At 33.8% G+C, this 26,024-nt stretch overlaps 1 protein-coding gene across 1 annotated transcript in view; it reads right to left on the bottom strand.

Annotated features, from left to right (window-relative positions):
- Positions 1 to 253: 253 nt before the first annotated feature.
- The window catches only part of LOC110378459 (5'-3' exonuclease PLD3), a 570,622-nt gene continuing 544,851 nt past the window's right edge, over positions 254 to 26,024 (bottom strand). Inside the window, exon 12 of the transcript XR_010276652.1 lies at positions 254 to 831. The gene's annotated coding sequence lies outside the window, so the exon portion shown is untranslated. The remainder of the gene's footprint in view (positions 832 to 26,024) is intronic.

Below are 26,024 nucleotides of genomic sequence, written 5' to 3'. Positions count from 1 at the left end.
TGGTGCTATGGATTTTTGGAGATGATTCATTATATTCAATTTGTCTTGTAGCAATTTATAAATCTAGAAATACCGAGTGTTAAACCGTTTAAATAGAATTAATATAATTGAATACGAGAAAGACTGCCGCTGTAAAAGTGGCATTGAAAGACTTTTTGTCAGAAGAGTAAAAAGTAGATAAACACAGCATTCAAGAAAAAAATAAGATAGCTTAGAGATCTTCCTAAAAGCAACGAAGCATTTTTGGTTATAGATAAATAAAAAAAACCGGCCAAGTGCGAGTCGGACTCGTGCACGAAGGGTTCCGTAAATTACAGTTAAATCAACCTATCTCAAAAACTATAAGAGATACTTTGATCAAACCAAAAATCGTTGAAAGAGTTAATTAGCATGCATCACCTCTATTTTTTTTAGAATTTTATACCCCGTAGTTATAAAAATAGAGGGGGGGGGACATACTTTTTACGACTTTGAGAGCTGATATCTCAAAAACCGTTCACTTTAAGAAAAATGTTTTTTAGAAAACTTTATATCATTTTAAAAGACCTTTCCATTGATACCCCACACGGGTATGTACATCGAAAAAAAAAATTTCATCCCTCAGTTACATGTATGGGGGGCCCCACCCCCAATTCTTTTTTTTACTATTTAGTGTCATATTTTTGTAGCGGTTCATACAACACATATTCCCATCAAATTTCATCACTGTAGTACTTATAGTTTCCGAGTAAATCGGCTGTGACAGACGGACAGACGGACAGACGGACAGACGGACATGACGAAACTATAAGGGTTCCGTTTTTGCCATTTTGGCTACGGAACCCTAAAAAACTGTTTTCCACATAGATATCAGATGTCTCATGTGTCGTCACGAGCAGTGTCTCAATGATAATTACTGAAAATCATTAGCTATTTGGGAAAATACTTCCTATATGTATAGACAGTGAAGGTCTGTTTGATCAGAACAAACATCATATGACATGTATGGTTTGGAATCTGCTGATAAGGCTAAGATTAATAGTTCTAAGGGGATGAAGATGTGTATGGAAGATACTAGATACGAACAGTGAATTTAATGCATATTTGCAGAGGTTGTTGACCTATTCTATCAAGGCAGTAAATATTATGTTACTAAGTATGTATCGATCAACTGGAAAAAATATTTCCCATAATAAGAAAGGACCAATTTTGTTTGATAAACTCGTATTATTCTGATAAGAATAAAAAGTGCAGGATTAATTTGACAGCTACGCAAAATTGAAATATTATTTATCGAAGTAAGTCGGTAAGTTCAAAACGCCACAATTAAAAAAAATAAGACTGCAAGATACGTACTGAAAAACAAAACACGACTAAAGAAAAACAGAGAAAATCTACAACGATTTAAAATCGGAATATAAATCGCTACTAACTCGTCCCTTGATCCTAGTATTTAAACAAAACAAATAATTGTCAGTGACTGCGTAACGCGAGTGTTAGACACATGCTGACATGGTGGGAGGGTCCCCCAAGATTTGTAGTTGTCAACTGAAATAAAGAACGTCAATCTATTCAGGAGTGGGAAGCGAGTTTTTGTGAACGAGAAGGCATAGTGTTAATTAGTGTAACGGGTAAATGTGGGATGTTTTTGGGGTATTCGAAAGTGTAAAGTCATAACTATCGCTATATGTTAATTCGACTATTTATTCAGTTTTATCTAGACTAGAGTTATATAATAAAGAGGAAACATTTTTTTGTGTGTTTGTTTGTAAAGCCTAAAGGCTCCGAAACTACTGAAACTATTTGAAAAATTATTACAGTGTTTAAAAAATACACTCTTCTGAGTAACAAGGCTCTGTTTTATACAGTTTGGGCAGTAGTTCTCACCAGACGCGTGGAAACTGCGTAAAATCGGCTAGTCTAGTATATAATGAAATACATTGAATATGGGTTAAATTCTGCAATCCATATACCTACGAAAGATGCTTCACGCAGAATATCTTGACATTTGTGTGTATTTGTATTTCTCGAGAGTATACAAGAAATGTATTATTTTATGTGGCTTCTTAGAAAGTATGTTTAAATCCTGCTTATAGAGTATGACAGCATCTTCATATCGGAATTTCAAAGAAACATACAACATATTTCATCGAATAAAATACTAACAAGATTTTAAAAACACATTATACATATTTAGCAGCATATAATTAGAAAAGTCAATATACTTTGTGAATTTGGTTGCGTGAAAGCTTATGGTTATTTAGCTGCTAATAATAGAACAAATCGTGGCCATAATTAATATTTGAGCACACTTTAATTATTAGCTTCAGTACGAAGGCGTTGACATGCCGTGTTCGTAAATATTCCTATCTAAAATTTATATTCGTACAGATAGTATTTGAAAACGACCTTCTATTTGATCTCTAAGTTATTAATCTTAACATAAATAAACATATTGAGACAATAATTAATGCTTACATGAACATTCACCGTTACGTCAATATGCATAATATTATAGCTTTTGTGTGAACATGAAATACTATTTATTTGTACGATTCTGACAAATTATAAGTTTAACAAAACTTTTGGCACTTTAGAAATATTGTATTCGATTTCTCATATTATTATAATGATAAACTAACAAGATAAGTAATCGGAATCTCTATGATTCCGATTAGATAAGTTGTTTTTACATGAATTTAAAATTATTAAACATTATGTATGTAAAACTGATTGGGAAAAATTACAATGATAAATTCACAATAGAGTTAATCTATTCGTGATCAAATATTTTAGTAATGAAAAATATACGTGGGAAATAAAGTGAAGGAAAAAAGATTTTATTAATGTAACCATTTATAATAACATAAATACTCTTTTGTTTGTAGATAGTTATAAATGATACCAAAGTATTGCAACGTCTTCAATATTTGCAAATTGTATGGCATCTGGGTAACTTTAATCTTTTGATGAGATGAAAATATGGTTGAACTTATTATCCCAATATAAAGTCCTGCTTCTCAATAATTTTTCCAGGATTCTTTTTGCTAAGATTTCGCAGTTTTCAATAAATAGATTTCAAACCTATTTCACTTAAAATTAAGCTCAGAAACAAATAATTAACACCTTACCTGAACCAAAACACTGATACAAAATCACAATCCGCTTAACCTTAATAACCTGCAACGGAACACGACAAGCAAACGGCACAACTCTAAATACGGCCCAAACTATTACTTTAAATTAAACCCAAGGAAATTACAATTAAAGTATTTGCACCGTAACTCCTAAAGGATTAGCTAATTAAATCGATAGGCTAGTAATAACGCCTACTCGGAATACGGGAATTAAAGCCGAATTGGAATAGGAACATGGAACGGGTATTCTGTGAAACGACACGGGTAGATATTATTAGGGGAATTTCATTAGTGTTTGGATTAAGGAAGTTGGTGTTTTTGCATATAGTTCCTTCTTTTTTTGTCATTTTTGGGTAAAAGGTCAGTGTGTGAACTATGTAAATCAGTAAATACAAAAAAAAAACTTTCACATGGTATTTCTTAATTCGCAAATATTACAAATAGTTACTTTTAGTTTTCTTAAAGACTTTGTAATATTTTTTCTTTAAATAATTTAAGTTACTAATGTAATCATTTTATAGCGTAGAAATTAAATTATTGTAATGAGAGTTCAGAAAAATGTGATGGTAGAAGCTTCAAAGTATGTATTAGTAAACATTTAAAATTTTTAAGTAGGTAATAAAGATATCCAAGTTGCGATAATGAGCCTAAGCAGATACTTATTATTTTTAAATTCATGCTGTTTTATTGCCATCTTTGAATTACAACTTCAATGACATATTTCTTTTTTAGAATTCTTTAATACCTTTTGTGACATAATTTTATGCTTACATAAATTCCCATTCTTTGGTAATAAATAAATATGCGATGGGCAAACGGCAAGATGAAGTTGTAAGATCAGCGGGGAAGCAGTAAACAGGTACGTACTAAGTCACAGAGTAATTACTCAATGGAGAACTCAAAACACATTCCATGACATAGTCAATTGTTTATGAGAATATGAGAAGCTTTGAGAGTTGCATAATGGATGCCGTCGCTTGCCAACTTCATGAGGCATAGTAAATATTGATACAGCCCACGTTTCTCTCTGCATATCGTTACTCCATTTGTTCAATACTCTGTGTTGTAACCGGAAAATGTGACGTGGGCGAACTCCACCTGCAGTTGTGTAGCACAGTGTGTAATGCGTTGTTTTTGAATACAAAATGACATTTTGTTCCCGATATATCGGATATGTTGTGTCATACATAATATTATTTACACGTGTTTAAAAGTTATTTTATTGTAAGAAGGAGGCGGTAGCTGCATTTTTTTTATTGTTACAAACGGAAGAAGCTGTCCTTTCCAATGAGATTCGTGTACAAAAATTTGAGTTTTTCGTAGAGTGTAAATTTTGATAGTAATTATTAAACACAAACACATTTCTTGGCAAAGCCACACAATGTCAAAGCAAACTTAGATTCAGCTTAAAGGGACAAAGTCTAACAATTTCCACGTCCCGTTTAGTCTCATAAACTAACCTATCACTATTCTCGGAACGACAAAACCTTTGTGTACATTTATATTACGTGTAGCTGCCGGCACCAACAACATTCACCCCATATTCGCTCTAATCGCTCCAACTTTCACAGACTTTGTTCGACCGACCAATAATTTCGCTAGACGTGGAATTATCTACAATTTTACACTTGACACTGTGAGTTTCCCTTCGATATTTCTCTCAGACGTATCTATCAAAGAAAGCGGCTTACCTTTACCTGTTTTGGGGTAATTTCGCCGTCCACTGGTTTCTCCTAAAGGGGACTAGTAAGCTGCACTAAGTCTTTGTGCGACCTCAGAAGCTTGTAATACGTTTGCTACTTCTGTGTTTGTATTGGTTGTTGTTTGGATACGTTGTTTACTACTGGAATTATTTGAGGCAGCTGAGTGAACTGTGAGACTGGGACCATCTTAGCAGGACTTCCAAGAATGGCCGTTAAGCCAAACTTCAATATAACCTTATACATATACAGTTGTTAAATACATAATACTTATATACAGTTGTTATAATTGAAGTGCATATAATTGAACATGCAAATCAATATTTTGAGTTTGAGTTTGAAATCCTTTAAGACTAAAGGAGCTAATTAACCTGGTGATTTTACAAACCACCTACGCTCTAAGTCCATAAATTGAATTAGCCTGATTAAAAATCTTAATAAAATCACATCCTTGTTCAAAATATTCAACGCAATCGACAAATACCGTTGCAATCCCAACTCCTCATGTTAGAAACAAGTCGGTCCATACATCTATGCGGCATGACGCAGTGCGGTGCACCTTCACAAACATCATTTAAATCACAAATGAAACCGCTTGGTTACTCCGCTAAGTGATTTCGATGTTCAACTCTGAAGGCACCGAAGATTCAATACGATTGTTGATTTAAGATTGTTTGATTTCCATGCCTTTACATTTCAGGTGTGTTTTTGGGGAAGATTTTTCTGAAATTTATCATTCTTCTCTTGAGTTTGGTTGATGTGGTATCTGCCGTGATGATAGATGAATGTCCTGGATGGCTTTGGAATATCGACACCCCATATTTGTGTTATCACTCCACTTAAATGTTACAAACTTTTCCGTACGTACCATTGAAACATAGACACGTGTTCTATTTTCCAATAAAATGAGTTCAGGAAAAAAAGAATGCTTCTTAAACTAATGAACCGTTAAACAGATACACATCCACATATGATTGTAATTATAATACTTCAGATAACAATAAAAAAAACCAGGTGTTATGAGTACAGGGATGGTTTTGTTTACAACAAAACACAATGACTAACAATTTCTGCGGCTCTATTAAAACAATTTAGTGGGACTATTGTTAGGTATAATAGTCAAACCCGAGTTGGCGTCCCGTAGCGAATTATAATGAGATAAAACATAATGAAGAACAACAAAATGAAGCTATCATATTTCTATCAACATGTGGTTTGACAAAAACATTTTCGCCATACAATTAAGGATGGGGCTATTGTCATGTTTTTGCTGATATGTGATACAAATAAAGATCATTAGTTTTTGCGTGGGGATGCCTAGGTGAAAAGGCTTTTTAATGATATTAATTTGTTTTTTGAGGCGTGATTTTCGAAAATTCACTAATGTGTGATCTACAAAACATATTTTAAAAGGCTTTTGGAATAACAAAATTGCTCATATAGCAGATTTGAGAAGTAAGGGTGTTATTGTAAACTGTTGAACATTTTTTAAGCAACAATGTATAGGAAGTGGTTAACAATAGGCGAGAACCAAAATAAGTCGTACAGTACCAACACGGAACGTAAATATGTCACAAAGAAAACAATGGACGAACACGATTGGTATTAAAAATAATCTGAGAAATTTTAAGCTGGTACTTGAAAATATGCGTCTCACTGCGTGCGGTAGGCAACGAGCCACGAGTATTTGTAATATGGTAGTTATTATGTTTTAACTCGCCCACACGCAAAGACGTGCTCAACAGAGGAAAAAACTAAAAAAGAGACTAAAAAAACTAGGAAATTGTCACGTAAAACTCTGGATTCTCATATTGACTCAAGAATTCCCCTCTGAAATGTCGCTGAAACCAAAAAAGTCGTGACAAATCTGTCTCAAAGTTTAACGATTTATAAAAAAATATCCCCGTGGTCGAACCTGCTCCCCTAGAGGACATTTGGAAAAGTAATCTATTCCGATAAGCCAACAAGGAGACTGTTCATTTTTATTTTGTCCGTTCCCTGAGGCTTAGAGCATCTTACAAATTTAGTGAAAGGTATAAGAGGTAAGCTACCTTTGTTAACACGTTACTTAAATTAATTAAATATGTATGTATTGTTTTAGCAATTTAAGTAATCTCCGAAACTGTATACTCTCCCAAGTATTCACTATAATCCCAATATGTATTAGTAAGGTAATTAAATTTTAATATTTAATTTCTCCCACGACAGTAGTCAATATTAGTCTGATGCCAAGAACAAACTACAGCTCAGGTACTACAAAGAAGACAAGCAAGTATTGTTATTTATGTCATTATTCTATCAATCCTTTAGCAAATTTCTCGATCATTCCTTGACCATACCCTACTGAACTGCATAATACTTTCTTCTTGTAACTTGTACCAAACACACAGGAGCATGACGCTGCATTCGCCTCCCACCACTAGCCTTAATCTCCCTACGATGCGGTCGCGATAACGTTTGTGTGGCGACTCCGATGCCGTAGACTAGACAGGTGCAAACAAGACACGGGGCGACTTTAATGCCTACCAGTCTTATTAGTAGACGCGGATTAAAGTTACACTAGGAATAAAAAAAGAAATAAACCATGCATAGGTTTAAAATTAGAAACTCTACACTCCATGTTTGGCTTTTAAAAAGAATATAAAAAAAATATCTTTTGATAATAAATAATGTCATCAATATATAAAATTTGAATTTATGTCGAATAAAATAATGAAAGAAATATATTTGTATTAAGTAGTTACTTTTTTATAAGTTAGTTTCTTAGAAAAGAATTTAGAAAGATACCCAGAAAATCTGTGCTTGTCAAGCAAATGTACACAAAACTAATTTAAAAGTTTCCGTAATAACACGGATACTTTGACCTGTTCAGTAGATACATATTACTGTCTTAATAATTTATTAGTTCTCAAACTTTTAAATTGTCTATTATTAGATCCTTAAAGAATTATTAAGCCTTTTTGAAATAATTTTATTTTTAACTATTTTACCTACTTGAACATCTACATTATTTTTAAATCATTGGATAGAATGTAACGTTTTTGTGGGCATAATATTGATACTATAGACTTTCATGCGAAGGATGATTATCCAGATAAATGATTGTGTATTTATTGAACGGTACTTCGCCTTTTGAAGGTTTATTTAACGAAGTAAATGCTTTCATTAATACCTATTTTTTAATACTGCGGACCTCCAGCGGTGTTTGATGAGAACTCAATATTTATTTTGTTTTTGCAAGTATTAATGTCATAATTCACTATGCCAACATTGCCAATTGTATTATTAAATGAATAGAAAGTCATCAAATAAATACTGACTTTACCATATGAGAAAGGGGAGCGGAATTAAATAAAGGCAAATTAGATATGTAAAAATTAATAGGATTTGTTTAAAACAACTGTCCTGTGATAATGTCAGCCACGAATTTTTTATCCGATATCCTGCTACATTTTTTTTAAATAACGGTCTCAAAGCAACAGTCACAACAACAAAAAAGTTACCTCAAACACTGGATCAGCACATAAAATACCGTATTATACAGCAACGGAAGCATTACGACCCCCTTTAAACATTCAAATGTTCCCAATGACAGAAGTTAAAATTCATTGGATTCCGAAACTCACCCTCTGTCTACAAATACAGGCATAATGCCTCATTTAATAACAAATTAGATCTCGCCACGTTAATAAAACGAGTCGAATACCTTCTGTATTTTCAAAGGGACGAGCCGAGATCCTTTTGTTTAGATATAACACGATTCCCAAAGAAGATTCCGTAATTTATAAAGAAGCGTATAAATCTTGTGGCGGCGAACAAAAAGTTTAAACACGTGTGAAGTCCAGTTCGGAGTTTAAAAAAGATTTAGGTTTTTAAAAAAAAAACTGTTTTGTGTACAGTTTAATTAGTTAGACGTTAGGTGTGATAAAAATGCTGTAAATATACTCCGTTGGTCCAGCGTCGAGGTGGTAAATAAAGAGGTGTTACTAAAAGATTTTATGCAGAATTATGTGAGTGGAAAATTTTCATGGAAGTGCTAAAGCTGTCGTGCTCTCATTAGTAGATGCTAGAGTAGCCTCGTAATACAAGAATTTCTTCCTTATTTAGAGTAATACAGAGTTAGCTCTGTACATTCATCGTTACAATAATAAAACTTAATAAAAGTCATACATTAGTATCAGACACTTTTATGATCACAGTGCAATATTAGCATAACTGTATTATTTAGAAGAGGATATTCTTTACCATAAATCAAGATACAAAAATAAGCATACCTATCTCATACCTGCTATTGAAATCGATAGATAAGAATCTAAAAATTGTACGAATGATTTACACGTGCCATATACGGAGGAAACAATAGAATATTAACCTCTCCACATCGCGATAGCGAAAGGTCCAAGTAATAACTTTCACGAGCTTTTGGCTGCTACTGATAATTTGGAATATATCGCCGCCCTCTGCATACCAAATTATAATAATCATAATTTTGTCGTATGATTTTCGGGCTGTATCTAGCATGTAATATGTAGCGCATAATGATATAAATATTTACACATAAACCTTGAAAATTGATGCTAAACTTCTTTAATTTGAAAAAATATCAATTACTGACTTACCAACCCTAATGAGTAGTAAATCTTCATAACAAGGAAAAGTTCTAGAGAGACCAATCCCAAACAAGAACCAAAAATCAATAAACAATATAAAAATTCTTGTTCTAACAAGTCCAAGGTTCCCATTTAGGAAATCGAAGAAACCTAACAAAAGTGGGTCTCGTTGTTTTATAGCTGTGTCAGAACCTTTAATTATTGCCCCCATGTTATCAGACTAGCGATCGGAGAGCCAAGACGCCTACTTCCTCCGTGGTAAGCTTACCGTATGTATTTCAATACAGAATTTGTAATGTATATTTTATGGCCTCGCTTCTTTTTGCCGGTTTTGCATGCGGTCTGATATATTGTGTGGCCGGTAGTGTGAACTTTTTAAGTAAATATGTGTGTACACAAAGAGTGTACTGAGTAAATTGTTGACATGAACTGTTAAATAAGTTATATAAAAATAAGGAGTATAGATATAATTGGCCCAGAATACCATCAAAGAAGATGACATAGTAATATTTCAGAAACTTTTAATATTGTAGCCAGTGAATTTTAATTTTTAATGTCATATATTTTTACAGAGTTATTATTTATTTATTTTGTTGAGTTTGTACTCTTAACTGATGCGTAATTGAAAGGCAAGTATATATGTAGTCTTCTTAAAAAACTACTTATTTTAAGCAGATATCACTTCGACATAAATATCAAAAATCCAGTTCACTTTTAACAATATTATGCAAAACATGGTAGATCTGTACAATGTGAAAGTAATGTAGCACACCCATTTGTGCCATAGTTCACAAATGCAGAAAGTGATAACTGGTTGGCCCTGACCTTTAAAGCTTTAAGCCTGATCTAGTTAACTTGGTACGAAATAAAGTTATAAATAGTTGACAGTATCTAGTAAAATCTAGAATATTATTTCTTGAGTTTTATTAATAATACTAAATAAGTAAAAAAATGTTTTATGTTATATCATAACCCTTTTAATAGTTCAATTATCTAGATGATAAAGTGATAGTAAAAACTTTTTGCACGAAGAATCCAAAAAGATACTTCTCTCGGTGCCGGTAAATAAACTTAATTCCGATGCACTAAATACTTCTTAATAATGTGACTGTAAAATGCATACTTAACAGCTCTGAATGCGTATTAAAATTGGGAAATTAAGTCTACCGATGTGATCGGAATTAATTAGCAACTGCATACCGGTATTGGATTACATTTGTTTTCTTAAAAAACGTGGTTTTCTCACGACCCGTTTTATCTTATTCACACTACTAAGAAAGCTAGCATTAAAACTTTTTGCCTTATCTGTTATCTCAACACATTCATTTTTAAGGTCGCAGCTGACGCTACCGAAATAAATTTTAATCTCGTACCGCGAATTCGTATAGAAAAAGGAGCAAAATCGCATAATATTAACGTTTTCAAATTTATCAGTTCATCTCGTGTTATTGTTTGTTTTATTAATGCTTTAAACAAGGTTTATGAGGAAGGTAATCCTCATGACGTGAATATTAATTTTGGGGTAGGCGTTGTGGGATAGTTCGAAGATAAGATAGGACATTCAAATGGAGGTAATGTTTTGAATGGAGAAGAAGGGATGCTTAATCGCAAAGATTTATCTTTTGATTTAATGGCTCTTCATTGGGTAGGGAATGCGACTGAGTGAGCATACGGAATTAGGAATTACATGACATCTAAATATAGAGGTATCTTCAGGAAAGTGTGGCCAAAGAAAATTGCTCAAATTATGTACAAATAATTAAAGTGATAATGTTAATAGCAGTTATAAAATAAACGCATAAAGATAACGCATTTTTAACAAAATGTAAACGAGTTACACAGGATACAGGAAATTAATCAAAAAACGATTACAAACAGGTGACGATAAGTGCAATTTAATTGGCATACTCGATATACATATTGAGATTGAAATCTTAATACACTTAAGTAATTAAGCTTAGGAAGTGAATCATAATGAAACCAGTTTGTTAAAAGTATTTACTGTTACTGTTACAGCCTTTTTATCGTCCCACTGCTGGGCACAGGCCTCCTCTCACAGGGAGAAGGATTGAGCATTAATCACCACGCTTGCTCAATGCGGGTTGGTGATTTCAGACTATAGTCCAGATTTCCTCAAGATGTTTTCCTTCACCTTTTTATCAGCCACTGGTGTCCAAGATATACTTAGAAAGTACATACAAACTTAGAAAAGTTGCATTAGTACTTGCCTGACCTGGAATCGAACCCACACCCACATACTCGAGAGGTTGGTTCTTTACCCACTAGGCCACCACGACAAAAGTATTTCCTTTGTCAAAAATAATAAATATTTGTTTTTGCATTGTAATAGGTATGGTTTTGGATACAATAAGAAAATATAAATTTTAATATGCATTTTTGAGGAACTGTATATCAGGAATGTAAATAGCTATTCCAATATTAAGACAGGTACATAAAATTCTAAGACAAAGTCTTTATAATGTCCGTTTGACCCGACTTTGAATATGTTAAGGGAAATAACGGAAAAAAGCTTTAATAGATATAGATAAAGCTACTACTAAAACAATTTTGATTTGGATTATGTGCAGCATGAATATTTGGTATTATGTTCACTCTCTGTAAATCCTGAAACAGCCGAAACTATTTCATCAAACTGTTACATTCCCACTGCCATTTTAACTCAAAAACCCACATTACAGCTATTTGTGGTTAAAACGGCATCATCATGATCCGTGGTCTAACCACTTACTGCTCTACTTACCTACTGATGGATAAAAAAGTTTCTCTGGGATAGTTTCAGAATATCCCACATTCAACCACATTCTTCAATCTAATAGACTCTAGAATTGAGAAATGCGTTCACAGTACATTTTTTTGTTGGACACACTTGACCAACTAAACATAATTTAAACATAAAGACTAGCTGCTTTCTCGTGGTTCTCTCTCGGTGAGATCTGCTGCCTCAATCTGGATAAATATAGCCTATGTTACTCAGGAAGAGTGTAGCTTTCCTACAGTGAAAAAAAAATCAAATTCATAATTCAAATTTCGGAGACTTTAGGTCACAAACAAACAAAAAGAAGTTTTCTCGTAATTATATTAGTGTAGGTTTTTTATTAAACGGCCGTTCAATATCAAAAGAACTTACAAACAGTGAGACCGAAATCCTGATAAAGTTAACAAAAGAAAGAAAAACTGAACTAATTCGAAATGAAATAGTAACTAAGAGATTGTTCGACGTTAGTAAATTAATTATAGACAAAAACGACCTCGTTGACCACGCAGTTCAAATATCGATCAGAACGCGGTTAAAAATAACTACCTAAGTAACTGCCATAGAAAGAAACTATTCAGGGTAAGTTTTTAATTCACTTGATGTGGTAAACGTTGTTGATTCGGTTGAAGGAAAATGTTTGAAACACAAATTACCTTAAACATGATGGAAACTTTGAATATTATTTTTGTTATAAAAGCACACTAAAACATTAGTTCCTCTGCACTATGTATCATAGAATCGATTTTTATTCACCCTATCATGAGTAACTTCGTATGTACTTTAAGCAAACAAAAAAATATTGCACGTGAAAAAGTTTCATCTTCCAAACAATCTGAAGCGAAATCTCGACTCCAAAACAAACACGCCCTCAAAACAGAAACCTGCAGATAAATTGTTTGCCGAACACTCCAAATCATCCATCGAGTATCTCGATCAAATCGTATCGATATCATAAAATACAGCGCCGAAAATCGCATCCGATGACAGAATATTAATTTTCGAGTTATCGCATCTCTCGCCCCCCACTGTTCCTCAAACAATACAAATATGCTTAACAATAAACTGCGCCGTTTTAAGCAATATTTTTTATGTTTAACGACTTGCCACCTCTTTATTAAGTGGTTATGATCGTCATGCAACGTAAACTTGCTTAAATTTTTTGTGGCACTTTGGTGCTTAAGTTTTATGGTCTATTACTGAGACACAATAAAATATTACTACCGGTCTTTAGACCTGGTTATTACATAGTAAATAAAAAAAAAACACAATCACAATAAAATATAAATCATATTTGCAGCATGGTCATTGCGTCCCCCAAAAATAGCGATAAACAGTATTAAAAACCTTAAATCAATACCTATTTCACCCCAACACATAACCCTCTTGGTCGAGCGGAAACGAAAACAATATTTATTTCCACCTCCCATACATCTTCGCAATCCTAGCATGAAACTCATATCGATGGAGCACACTCAACATTGTGTTAAAGCTAAAACAAAAGTCAGTAGGAACCCGGTCGTTTATCAAGGGGATCCCGGTAGGAGGCAAATAGCCCGTAGTGGTAAATCGTCTGACGTAACGCGCAATATCAATGGCTGCAGCATCATTGGTAGGAACGGTCGATTGAGCGCACGCGTCGACCTTGCGTGCGCCAAAGAGTAGATTAGAAAGGATAAAGGTCCCACTGAACTTTGGTAGTTCACGAATTTGTTGTGCCTATTGTTGCAATGTGCGAATGTACGACATTTAGGGTGTTGCGTTTGCATATTTTAATCGGGTAGGAATTTTAACATGGCTGATTTAAATGCTGTAGTACACATCAGCATTTAGCATTTATCAATTTAAGAATCATGAAGACGAATTTCTTAGATTATCTTAATAGAGAAACAAATTTAAAGAATATAGTAAAATATTATTAATTATTATAATACAATTAATATTATCGGGAGACAAAATTGGAACATTCACATTGGTCCCTTCTTTTTGTTTTGAAATTTAGTCTTTGACACTGCATCGGTATCGTATATTTTCAATTCACCACTATTTCCTGAAATTGGCCCCTGCTTTTGTAAATATTATGTTTGGTTCAATGAATCCCAGACAAAGGAAGTCGGTGTTGTGCATCTTTTATTTTTAGATCACAATAATACCCTGCGTGCAGATAAATAAACAAACATTAAGTGTATCAGATTTTACAGTATGATAAAAGTTAACCAACAAGTTGGTAGTAGGTATTTAGCCAAATATGCCAGTTTGAACTCGAAAGAATGTTAAACAATACATAGTTAAGAAATAAAACGCCGAAAATTACCCAAGTTTTGTAACAGGCCCAGACATTCAATTTGGCTTTCTTTTATTTCCCGTCTCTTTGTTTAGATTTCCGTCACGGGACTAAGAAAAATAGCGAGTCAAACAAAAAGTTTTACCATCGCCAAAGGGCCAGTCAAGCGTGAACCTTCAGGAACAGATAACGGGAGACTCAAAATATCCGGTGTCTTTGTGCCAAGATGTGAAGATATTGGTCATTGACGAAATTCACACACACATGCTTAGTAAGCCAAGTTTATCTGACCATGATATAATTATGTGTCTTAGTAAAGGATAGTGGACGATGAGACGATATATAAGAGGCCCTATATGTGTGCGTGCATTGTTCCTAAACTTTAGTAGGGTTGACATCGCTTTGACTGGGACGAGCGTATTGTGACATAGTGCAATTCCTTAACAAGCTGGCTTTGTTCGGCCTAATAACAGCAAGCTTCGTTTTGTCGTCGACCCAGTTAGCGGTGTCTTTGCACAAAGATGTACCCTATTTTTGCGGTGCACTTATGCAAAAACAAACGTGCTCCAGTTGTGAGAAGTCAGTGAAGTTTTGTTTGTGGTCAGGTGTCGTTTACGTGACGATTTGGATGCGGTGCAGTTCTGGGGCAAACATTTTAGACCAGTAGAGTGCTGTGAAATTGTCTTTCACTTTGCATTAACGTTGAGATGCTGTTTATTTTTGGAATTGAGTCATAAGAACAGTATTGTTCCACTTTGAGGTGTTGCTGTATTTTTTGTGGCATTCTCATGAACGATGAGTTTGAATTTCGATTACGTCCAGTAACCTTAGACATCGAGTACAGTTAATAATATAGGCTTGCGGAACTGATTTGAGTGGAATTGATTTACAGATAACTACTGTATTTACTTTAGAGCTGGTACAAAATCCAGACCTCCCACATTTCCAGTAGAAAATAAACGCCTACAAATCAACGTGTAACAGCAAATACTCGGCATCTCATTCATTCTAACCATATAGCAATAATAAAATAAATTACATACCCTCTACCATCTTTTCCCGAGATCTTAATCTAGACCTAATTAATTAAGATGTTCGTTCTTACAGCGTACTATGGACTAAAGTAATGTTATTCCTACCTAGTAAATACTAGCTATTGGACGCCGTCTCCCCAGAGTCGAATAACTTACAATTAGACGTAAAAAAACGTCGGCGAAGTAAGCGCTTTTTGATGCGATCGCCGCTTGTATGGTATAGCTACACGATTTCATTAGTGATGTTCTTGATGTACGAAAAAGCCACTGCTTTTTCCCCAATTTCTTTTTTTTTCTTACAAATCTGTCAAATGGTAAAGAAAGGACCGTACCGAATATGGTCGTCTTTTTATTAATTCCTTTGTGTGGAAATTATACGAAGGAAAAACATTCATGTACCTAACTACACTGAGCTTCAAACGATATTGTGTCGAGAACGGTTTAAAATATAGTGTTGCTGAATTCTGCAAGAGCAAAGAGATGCCTTTGTTACAAAACCCTACAAAGGAACACTACGAATTCCACATAATAATTGGCGGACAATTCGAAACGTCTATTTACTCGCCCCACAAAATTCCGATAGTATAAAATTACCGGTAATTGGTAAGGTTGCGGAATACCGTATCCAATTAAAGGTACCAATTTTTTACACGAGATTCTCGTCGATGGGCATCTACGGTTTTTGCTGCGGACGGCCATTGGGTCTGTCGAAGTTTTTACCGGACGACAACCAGCGACGGCAAAATTTTTTGCTGCGTCCGAACTCATCGGCGAACGTCAAGTACCCATATATTTCGGTAGCGACCAGCCATGGGCGGCGTAATTGATTGAATTCGCTGTAAATAAGCTTCATTTTTGTCCGTACCTTTTTGTTTATTAAACACATGCTCCAGCGACATTTTTTGCTAGTAAAAAATACCCTTTGTTTTTATACCGATTGAAGTAAATGTAAACTGGAAAGTCGCATTGGGACTTATTAATAATTTAACTTTTTAACTTGGTTCGAGTCAGGACAATGAACTGAGTCTCCACATTTTTTCTTTGCTGCCCAATTTTTATGACTGACAATCAAAGCTAAAAGCCCTCTGACATTCCTATCGGTTTCTTTTTACTGTCGCACGACGTATTAACTGCTCCCAAACATAGAGAAGAATGACTTAAACTGTAACAGCCTTACTTATAAAATAATAAGTTATACTTAAGAGATGTTTAAGAAAAAATCTTACTTATAAACGTGGCTGAAATAAATCATTTTCTTAGCAATGTCTTAAATGAGCTGTCAAATTAAGTAGCCTCACACCCTTGTTTAACCCGCTAATTATCAAAATGGCTGGATTCTTACCAGCTGATTTTTCATTTCCGGTTTATTGACAGCTCAACTTTTTAATTTTATATTTTACGGATGCCATTGTTGCCATTACACAACGTTTTGATGACAAATATTTTTTTAAGCTACCAACATTCCGGTAGTGTTGAGAAATTAGTATGTTTTTATGTCATTATCTGTTCATTACTTAAGACATGCTTAAGCAACGTTTATAGGTCAAAATAATTTAATCACTACTTAAGGCTTTAAGTAGTAATTACTTAAAACAATGCTTAGAAGATGATTTGTTGATTTTTATAAGTAAGGCTGTAAATATTTTAAAACATCTTAAAGCTATGGTATGGACGATATTTTAATAGGCATTTATAGCTTTTTAAATTCCTATATGTTGTTGATTGTGATCTAATCTATAAATAATCCCACAAAATGTTTATTCCATATTAGTCTACACTGAATCTTCCGGAAACATTTAAATAATACAAGTTTTATAGCACTCTTCATAATGATTTTCGGCGAACAATAAGATAACGAATGAGGATAAAGAAAACGGAACATGATTGCAGTTTGAGGAATAACCGCTTATAAACAGATTCCAATAAGATAAAAGAAAGATGTATGCAGATCAAGAATCGAGTGTCTGATAAGCAAGGCAATCATCACCGCAGCACGGGAGGCGTGAACGCATAACTTACAACCACCATAAATTGAACAAAGTCAAACATTCAACAATCGCGGTTGCATTGATTCGAATCGAATCATTCAATTAAAACGCGTGAGCTCCAACGTCGAAACGCCGATTGAGATCAATATCGCAGTTTTAATAAAACAGATGGGGAACGGACCTCCATATCCGGAGCTTGCTTATTTTTTTCAAACGAGAAAAAAGTTTGAGCCCCTCGAAAAAGCAAGCAATGATAATAGAAACAACGGGAGCGCCGCTCTAAAGGGTTACTCGTGTTTTTATTTGCGCCTATACAGAGGTCTTTTTAGAATGCGTTAAAAGGAAACGCTCGAAATCTCCCAAAGAGTGCGTGGGTGAAAAAATAATACGGCCACTCTGTCGCCTAACGTTTATGTTCAGATATTTGTATTTCCTGTTGCTGTTTTACATGCTAGTGTTATTGTAGCACTATTTGTACACATTTATCTACATGCTGAAATACTTTTTTTGAACAATTCACGAAATAAAAATAATATCAATGTGTATTTGTAGCTACAAGACATCGAGGAGCAATGAAATTAGGTTTCTTTATTCTAGGAAAATTGACAGGACGCACCGAATCATACACGTAAATATAATTTGGCGAAGACAAAAATAAAGCATTATTTGATGTTCACAAATTACATTCGACTTTTATCAATTTAGTTCGTCAATTTTTATTTATCTCGACATGTACAAGAGCGTCCTAATAATATCAAAGTCCACTCAGATATGTCTCGTGTTTCAAATAATGTACCGTCACATATTTCTCCTAAAATAAGTCGTTTCCATTAAATATAACAAAAAGTCTTCATTGTTTATGTGTTCCAAAGAATACCATGACCTGACAAACAAAAATATGATAATAAAGAAATGTGATACTTATGACATTTGGAACGAGTATTTGTTTACGATCGGGCGGCGTGGCTACCTCCGGTATTTTTATAAGAAACCCGACCTAATTGGTGAGTTACCGACACGCCACCTAGCGTGACTGGTCGTGGTGACAGTTTGAATTCTTAATTACGTAAAATATAGTAATTGGCGGCACCCACTTCACTGCTATTGGCATTTGCTTTGCTTTGTCTCGGAATAATGACGTCATTTAGGTAATTAAGGTTGACCATCGTATTCGACGATGGGACGATGGTCCTTGAGCTTTGCTTCTAAATGTAAGATAAATCACTTAAACTAGTTTAACGACGTTAAACAAACCTTCAAAACAAGTCCTCACTTTCTATTGAATATTTGAATCTTATAAAAAAGTGAAACTGTTATAAGGTACTCTTTATAATACACTTATGCGGTGCAAACTATAATTAAATTGATTTTGGCAATTTTTCTCATTAACTCGAAAAAATCTTCAAAAATTTTGCTCTACCCAATATGTCTTATAAGAATTTCAATAAACGCTTTTAAGAGGTACAAATTAGACAACTGCTGGTCTGGTTAGTTAGAATATTTCTTAGATGGCATTAACTTGCAGGGCAGAGGTGACATTTTAAACTAGGTCGTGCTGCGAAGGCCATCTACTAAATAATGTTACTGTAATACAGTACGATTTTAATGCTGTTCTAATTTAGTAATAACTAGCCGTTTTCCCGCGGTTTCACCCGCGTCCCGTGGTAACTACTGCCCGTACCGGGATAAAATATAGCCTATGTTACTCGTGGATAATGTAGCTTTCAAATGGTGAAAGAATTTTTAAAAACGGTCCAGTAGTTTTTGAGCCTATCCATTACAACCAAACAAACAAACAAAGTTTTCCTCTTTATAATATTAGTATAGATAAGTTTTAATTGATAAAGTATGTTGAGCAGAATTTTGTATTGTCAATCTAATTGGCACGCTTTGTAGTTTTGTAACGATTGTCATTCTAATGAAAAAAATACTTTGTTCTTTAAGGGATTTTATCATAAAAAACAAAATATATTGTTCAATATTTTGTCAGTTTTCATCTCCAAATATTATGACTTTAAATTCATAATTCCTTTGAGCATTAAAAAAAAATAACAAAAGCGATTCTCATTCTTCCATCAGCTTACTTTAAAAACTAAAGCCTCTGAGGATATAATCTATACCGGCTTATGACGTTGCAATTTCCCTAATTCAAAGTCACGGCCAGCGGCAACGATTATAAAAGCCTCAGCAAAAAGCAAGAATTTTATTACCAAAACAGACAGCCTTTTGAAATATCATCACGCACATTAGTTGATCATACTCAGAGATAAAAATATGGAAGCTCACATGATAAGAAGGTCATAAATACCAGTTTTCAAAATGCTCTAACTGGAATACGATAACATCTTTTCAAGTTTTTATAGTAAAAAGGGGTGTGAGTACAAAAAAAGCTTATAAAAGTAGGGTCCTTGCCCTGTTGACGGCCAAAACGAGTTTTATTACATACGACATGTTGACGAATAGGGCGTAAAATTCTACAGCTTTATGCCATAGAGTAGGTTTTAAAATAGACGAGGTACGGGAGAGATGCTATTACGGAAAGTATGCACTACTGGGCCATTGTGTTTTGTAGTTGAATAAAACTGAAATATAGTCCTTTTTACTTAATACATGATGGTACTAAAGTGTTCTCGTACTGATTTATAAATGCTCTTCATTATGGAGCACATTATACTATTACAAAAACGGTAGACAATTGTTATACTTTTATGACTTTCTAAATATTACTGATGCTTGTGATAAACAGTTTATTCTCGCTAATTATAGACAACGAGATCCATTTTTTTTTTCAAGTTACCTCCCATAAAGTGTGAGAATATTTTATAGTTTCCTCAGTAGGTACGCTACTTCAACCACCCAATAATGTACCACGTTATTTAAACAGTTTACTTACATACATACGATATGTGCTCACTATATACAAGTCGAGTAGTTGGCAGGTAAGTAATAATGCATCAGGAAGGAGATAAAGTCTGGCCTCCAGGGAAGCAAGTAAGTTATGCGATAGAATAGCTAATGTGTACATACATGTAGTAGTTTGAAGATGGTTGAAAGTCTTATGTAGGTAGGTATATAATGTACTTCGTATTGATAAAAGGTACGATGTTCTTAAGTTTTTAATTGTATTGGACAAGCTTTCACCCGCGGCTTCATTCGCGACCCTAAGAAACCACGACTGGCACCATGAAAAAAGGACTATGGTCTATCTCTATTTTCAGCATACTACCCATTTCCATACCCAATTTCATCTCAATCAGTTCATCAGTTTTAGCGTGAAAGCATATTAAACAAGCTAACTCTCTTTTACATTTCAGTAGCGTCTAAATATTGGTTCATTTCTTTCGATAATTCTTAATTAAACGTTAGTCTTGTGTCTCAGATTGCCTCCATTAAATCCAACGTATATTTATAGAAGTTCTGTGTACGTAACCAACGTTTAGCCTTGGCTATACCATGAATTGACAATGATGATCGATCTGCAAACAATTCTAGCTTTTAAACTTTTCTATTTCCACATTATATAGACGCTACTTAAAGTGTTCTTTTAAGCGACTAGAAAGGAGTTAATTTTATTTGCTTTAGTTCCCATTAGTAAGTAGGTATAAAATCACAGCTATTTTTTTACAGCAGTAAATCAATTTTCCATGATGGTGGTTGCTTTTTGCATCATGACCAGATGCTTTAAGAGTAGGTATACCTACCTAAAAATATGAATATAATAAAAACCAGTTACACTACAATAGAAATAAGCTTGAAACAAAAGGAAAAAGCTCAGTACTCTCTACCAATTTTTTAATCTATGCGTTCCTGGGCACGGCTACGCCAAAGTATTGCGTGACAAAATAATGCTGCACGCACACTGTCAAATGATAACTCCACGTCTATCAATTTCAAGAGGAATGGAACACAGTGGTGTGCTTAAAGTTTATTATGGCGGTCGTAGATAAGGCTCACTTGTATTTCAGTCGCTGAATACCTAATGCCGATGTTTGTTTTTGTCCTTAAATATTTTTGGGTCACGTCGGTAATTAATTTGGGGCTGAATTTGGCGTGTTTGCACGTTTTTTGGAAAGATTTTTGATGGTTGTAGTTTTTTCAATACCTACAGAGGAGTATAATAATTAGGGCAATAAAAAGCTGCATTTGTGGAAAGCGCTGGCTTCCATGTATTTTACATTATTTCTAAAATTATTCAATAAATAATTGTTATATATTTCCACACACGAGTATTTGATTGGAAAATTGGTCATTTAATCACAAAAAATTTCAATGAATGCTTCATAATATTTTTCATACTATAATACCAACACGGGGAACCAAATTAGTAGCCTCAGAGGGCAATGCGTCCTCATCATCATTATTAATGGGAACAAATTAGACGTTGTTGAAGCCCCCACGACTCGATTTTTCTCTCTCCCTTCGCAAATTAACTACAACGAATTCTACTCAGACTTCCAGATTTAAAATTTAAATTATATTTATGTTAGTGTTTAGTGTTTGATAAATAGGAGATACTTTCTGCATATTTTATAATAAAATTAGACTGTTGCTGAGACACTTTGTCGTGGACTTGTAACTAAGTCTCATTTTGTGAAACCTCTTTACAAGTTGATAAACTTTTTTGCTATATTATACAACAGCAAGTTCTACATAACTTGGAATCTCATCTCTAAGAAATCAGATAAAATCTTTCAAACATAAAATGTAATGTTTTCATGTAATACTGCCAACTAATCTAGACACCTTATGTTTTTAATCTCTTAAAGAAATAAGTATTATACATACTCCGTAGTATTATCGTTATCAGTTTATATTCGAAATCACCAAAGGAAGGTACATTTTAGACTCTTCACGCATATTTTCTGTTTAGACTACAAGCGATGTGAATGTATATAAATGTTCAGTTACCTGTCTTCTGCAAGCTCAACGAAATATTTGTTTCCAGGATCAAAATGAAAAGAGTAAATAATACGTTTTTTCTTAGATGGTAAATCTGTGTCGTTAATTTCATACGTCCCTCGAGGGAGACTTCCTAATTCGTTTAGGGGAGGTTTTACCTCTACGTGTTAATGAAAAACTGTTTTGCATTTAAATGAGAAAACAACAATCTCTAAATGGAATATTTATTATTTTTAACAAGACCACGTTGGTTTTTTTGTGGTCCTTTGTGGTTTTTAATCGAAATATACCTAATAATGCGTTACAGTAGAAATCGTATACGTAAAAAAAAATAACTTAAGAAATTGTCGAGTCTCTCTCTTATCATTCAATACAAGTTCCATGCGATTAATTTGATCTACCATTTGTAACAAACGTATTTTTTTGAGATTTAATTTAAAAAATGCATAAATAATTTTGCCACAATTGAATTCCAGATAAGAAATATAATTCCCCTTTTCATTTTGTCTGCACTCCTACAATCTGTCACTTATTATAAATTCTCAATAACATGGCAAGATTAAAATTGAAATCGTTCTATGTTGAGTTTAAATTTTTACTCTCTTAAAAGAATTTGTTTCTCTTTAAAATCTGCATTGTTTAGCCAGATGCCGCATTTTATTAATACCTATCTTCAATCCTTTGTAGTATAATGTTGGTATTTTCAATTATATTAGTATCCATTCATTGATGATTGGATATTTTAATGACGTCTTTACGAATACACGAATACCCAAACTTTATCATGATAGAACTAGAAGTTCATTTTGTTTGGAAGTACATAGTTCTATCATAATACATTTAGTCAGGAAACTTGGCTTTGTTTTGACCTTTAATTTTTATATAAACAACATTAAAATTGGGCGTGAAAATGGCAGCTGCACTGGCCAAAACATTTCTGTTTTTTATTGTTTATTGTAAAAGTCTTATGCAAGAACGCGCCAATATTGCACTTAAATTTTATGAACACAGCTGTTATTAAATAAGAATACTTACGCAATATGTCAATTCTTATACGCCTTCAAAAAACTAAAATCAAAATAACACAAACCCATCTTTTTACACGCACCTTTCTTCTAACAAAAATATTTTGATACCCGACACCTTTATTTAGATAACCCTCAAGTTCTACTACGGTCTATCGCGAAAATATCTGAGAGGGCATATTCATACGCATGTGGTCGCAGGTAGTGCTCTTTTGCGGTTTCATTGCGTGCAGGAAATTCGTCAATGGAACGGCTGGGCTCTTGAGATCGTTTAGGGTAGAGTTTTTGCATTCCCACGGTGCCTGACCATTGAAGGGTTAAGATTGACGTGACGTAGATTTTTTGTGAACGCTCCATTTGTGAATTATGGTAAATAAGGAAATGCGAGGAATTTGATTTGTGAGTCATTTTGAGATTGTTGGATTGTTTATTCAGTTGCGTCATTATTTATTAACAGTTTATGTTTACAGAGACAAGAAGAAAAATAGAACAATTAAGTTCAAAGGCACTGCTTATGCTTAAATGCAATATTGATTCAATTTTTGACATAATTGCTGTGATACCATAAATAACATTTTTTTCTTGACGTTGATTGATACTATTTGATTAAAAAATAATTTACATAAACCACCTAATTTGACTCCAATAAATTTAGGCACACTACAAAATATTAAAAGAATGTGCTACATATTTCACAAACTTCCCACTATAAAACAAAACTATTTACAAAAAAAGGACAAAAAACCGCCACTAACCAGCTTCCCGACAGGATTTTTGCTTAGCGGGAATTCTCCTCGAAAAAAAATCTGAAAGTAATTAAATTACAAAATGCTCACAAAAGCAAACAGATGGCATACCTACTTACCCGAAGAGATTTACTACAGGTGAATAATTCTGTTTTATATTACCTACAGTAAAATCCGGTCGCTTCAGAAATACCTGAGTTATTTAATTTGAAGAGAAATGAGTTATGTAGACTCGAGTTACAAGTCTAACAGTTTGTTATTGGCTAACTTTGTAGACGTCTGTAGGCATTGGATTGTGTTTTTGATTTGTGTACTATGCTATGTTTTAAGTTAGAGCTAATTCGTTAAATCCAAGATTAAATGAAAGTTACATGAAAGGTACTAGGTAGGAATTACCTAGGTATGTATTATTTAATGTTCTTTGGAAAAAAATATTTAACTACATGCATGCCTCAATAATATATTTGTTCTACACGATATTACAAGGCTTGATTTTGATTGCAACTATGCGATTATTCTTTCTATTCCATTTTATTCTATTACGTAACTTTGAAGACCGAATATGACGTCACATTGAATATATCTTGACCGTTAGGTATATCTCTGCCTAGCTTCATAAATTATTTCAGGCACCGCTTAACTCGGCTAAGCGTTTTAAGCTTAACTGCAGCCTTAGATATATTGTAACAATTTTATAAATTGTGGTAAAATTTTGAGCAATAGTGAAATGATTATTTCAATGACTTAAGCCTACCTTTGCAAATAGCATAAGTACAAGTAAATAAATGCTGTAGATTTTTTCACAGACACATTTTTTTCCTATGCTCCAGCCGGATCTATTGCTTTTCTTTGAGTATCCAAATTGCTTGCCTACGCAAAAGGCCTTAATATACCTTCGTAAATGGTGAGCGATGATAAGACAAGTAATGCCATAGTAAATAATTGAGTATTGAACACAAAGCGTTATAACTTTATTTTATTCGTGACGCCCTTTGAAACACATAATTCTTCAACTGTCATATGGAAACGTGTGCACAAAACCTCGATTGCATGATTAAAGATATTTTATTACCTATAAACTTCGGAACATAACGAAAATCATAAAATATACCAACATTCCATCACATTTTAGCGACACTAAATCTTTTATGAATTATAACAAAAGTTCCGTAGGTATTAGAAAAATCACGCGCCTACAATAAAACGCGTACAAACATCGTTTTTATTGCTTGACGGTAAAATACACAAATCGCCAAAAAATCTATGCATGCTCGCTATAAAATATAAGGACAGGGGGGCCAATAAAGAAAACGGTATATTAGGTTCTGAAAATAAGGGCTGCGCCACAAATGTAGTACGTTTCGCCTGACTTTTATCGGTCATAAAACGGGATAATGTGTCGGTATAAGCGTATTTCGGAATGGTACAAATTTAGACGGGAGGCGCCTCGGAGCCCGCTACTCGATATTAGCTAATATGTAGCCGTACTCAATGCGAGAGCTTCAAGGACTTTTATACTTCGCGACCAAGACGTGAGATTTGAGTGGGCGTTCTTTTGTTTCATTTTCTTTGACATTTATAACATTCTCAGAACAATTAATTGATAGACACGTGGATCTAAAATTGAAATGTTCACTGTTATTTTCTAAGTCAGATACAAACATCTAGTGTGCTTTATTAGAACTTAACTACCCACTGGCTGATATCTTTAAAACATTTTATATGATTATTTATAGCGATATAGCTACCAGTGTTATTTATACTACTGTTTTAAATTAACTATCAAAAATTCCAGCTTAAAAGTATAAACATCCAACCAATTAGAGTCCCCAAAACAACTAATCAACGT

Source organism: Helicoverpa armigera, chromosome 7 (assembly GCF_030705265.1).
Source record: "Helicoverpa armigera isolate CAAS_96S chromosome 7, ASM3070526v1, whole genome shotgun sequence".
In the NCBI taxonomy this organism is placed as follows: domain Eukaryota; kingdom Metazoa; phylum Arthropoda; class Insecta; order Lepidoptera; family Noctuidae; genus Helicoverpa; species Helicoverpa armigera.
This window is presented reverse-complemented; position numbering and strand designations above follow the sequence as displayed.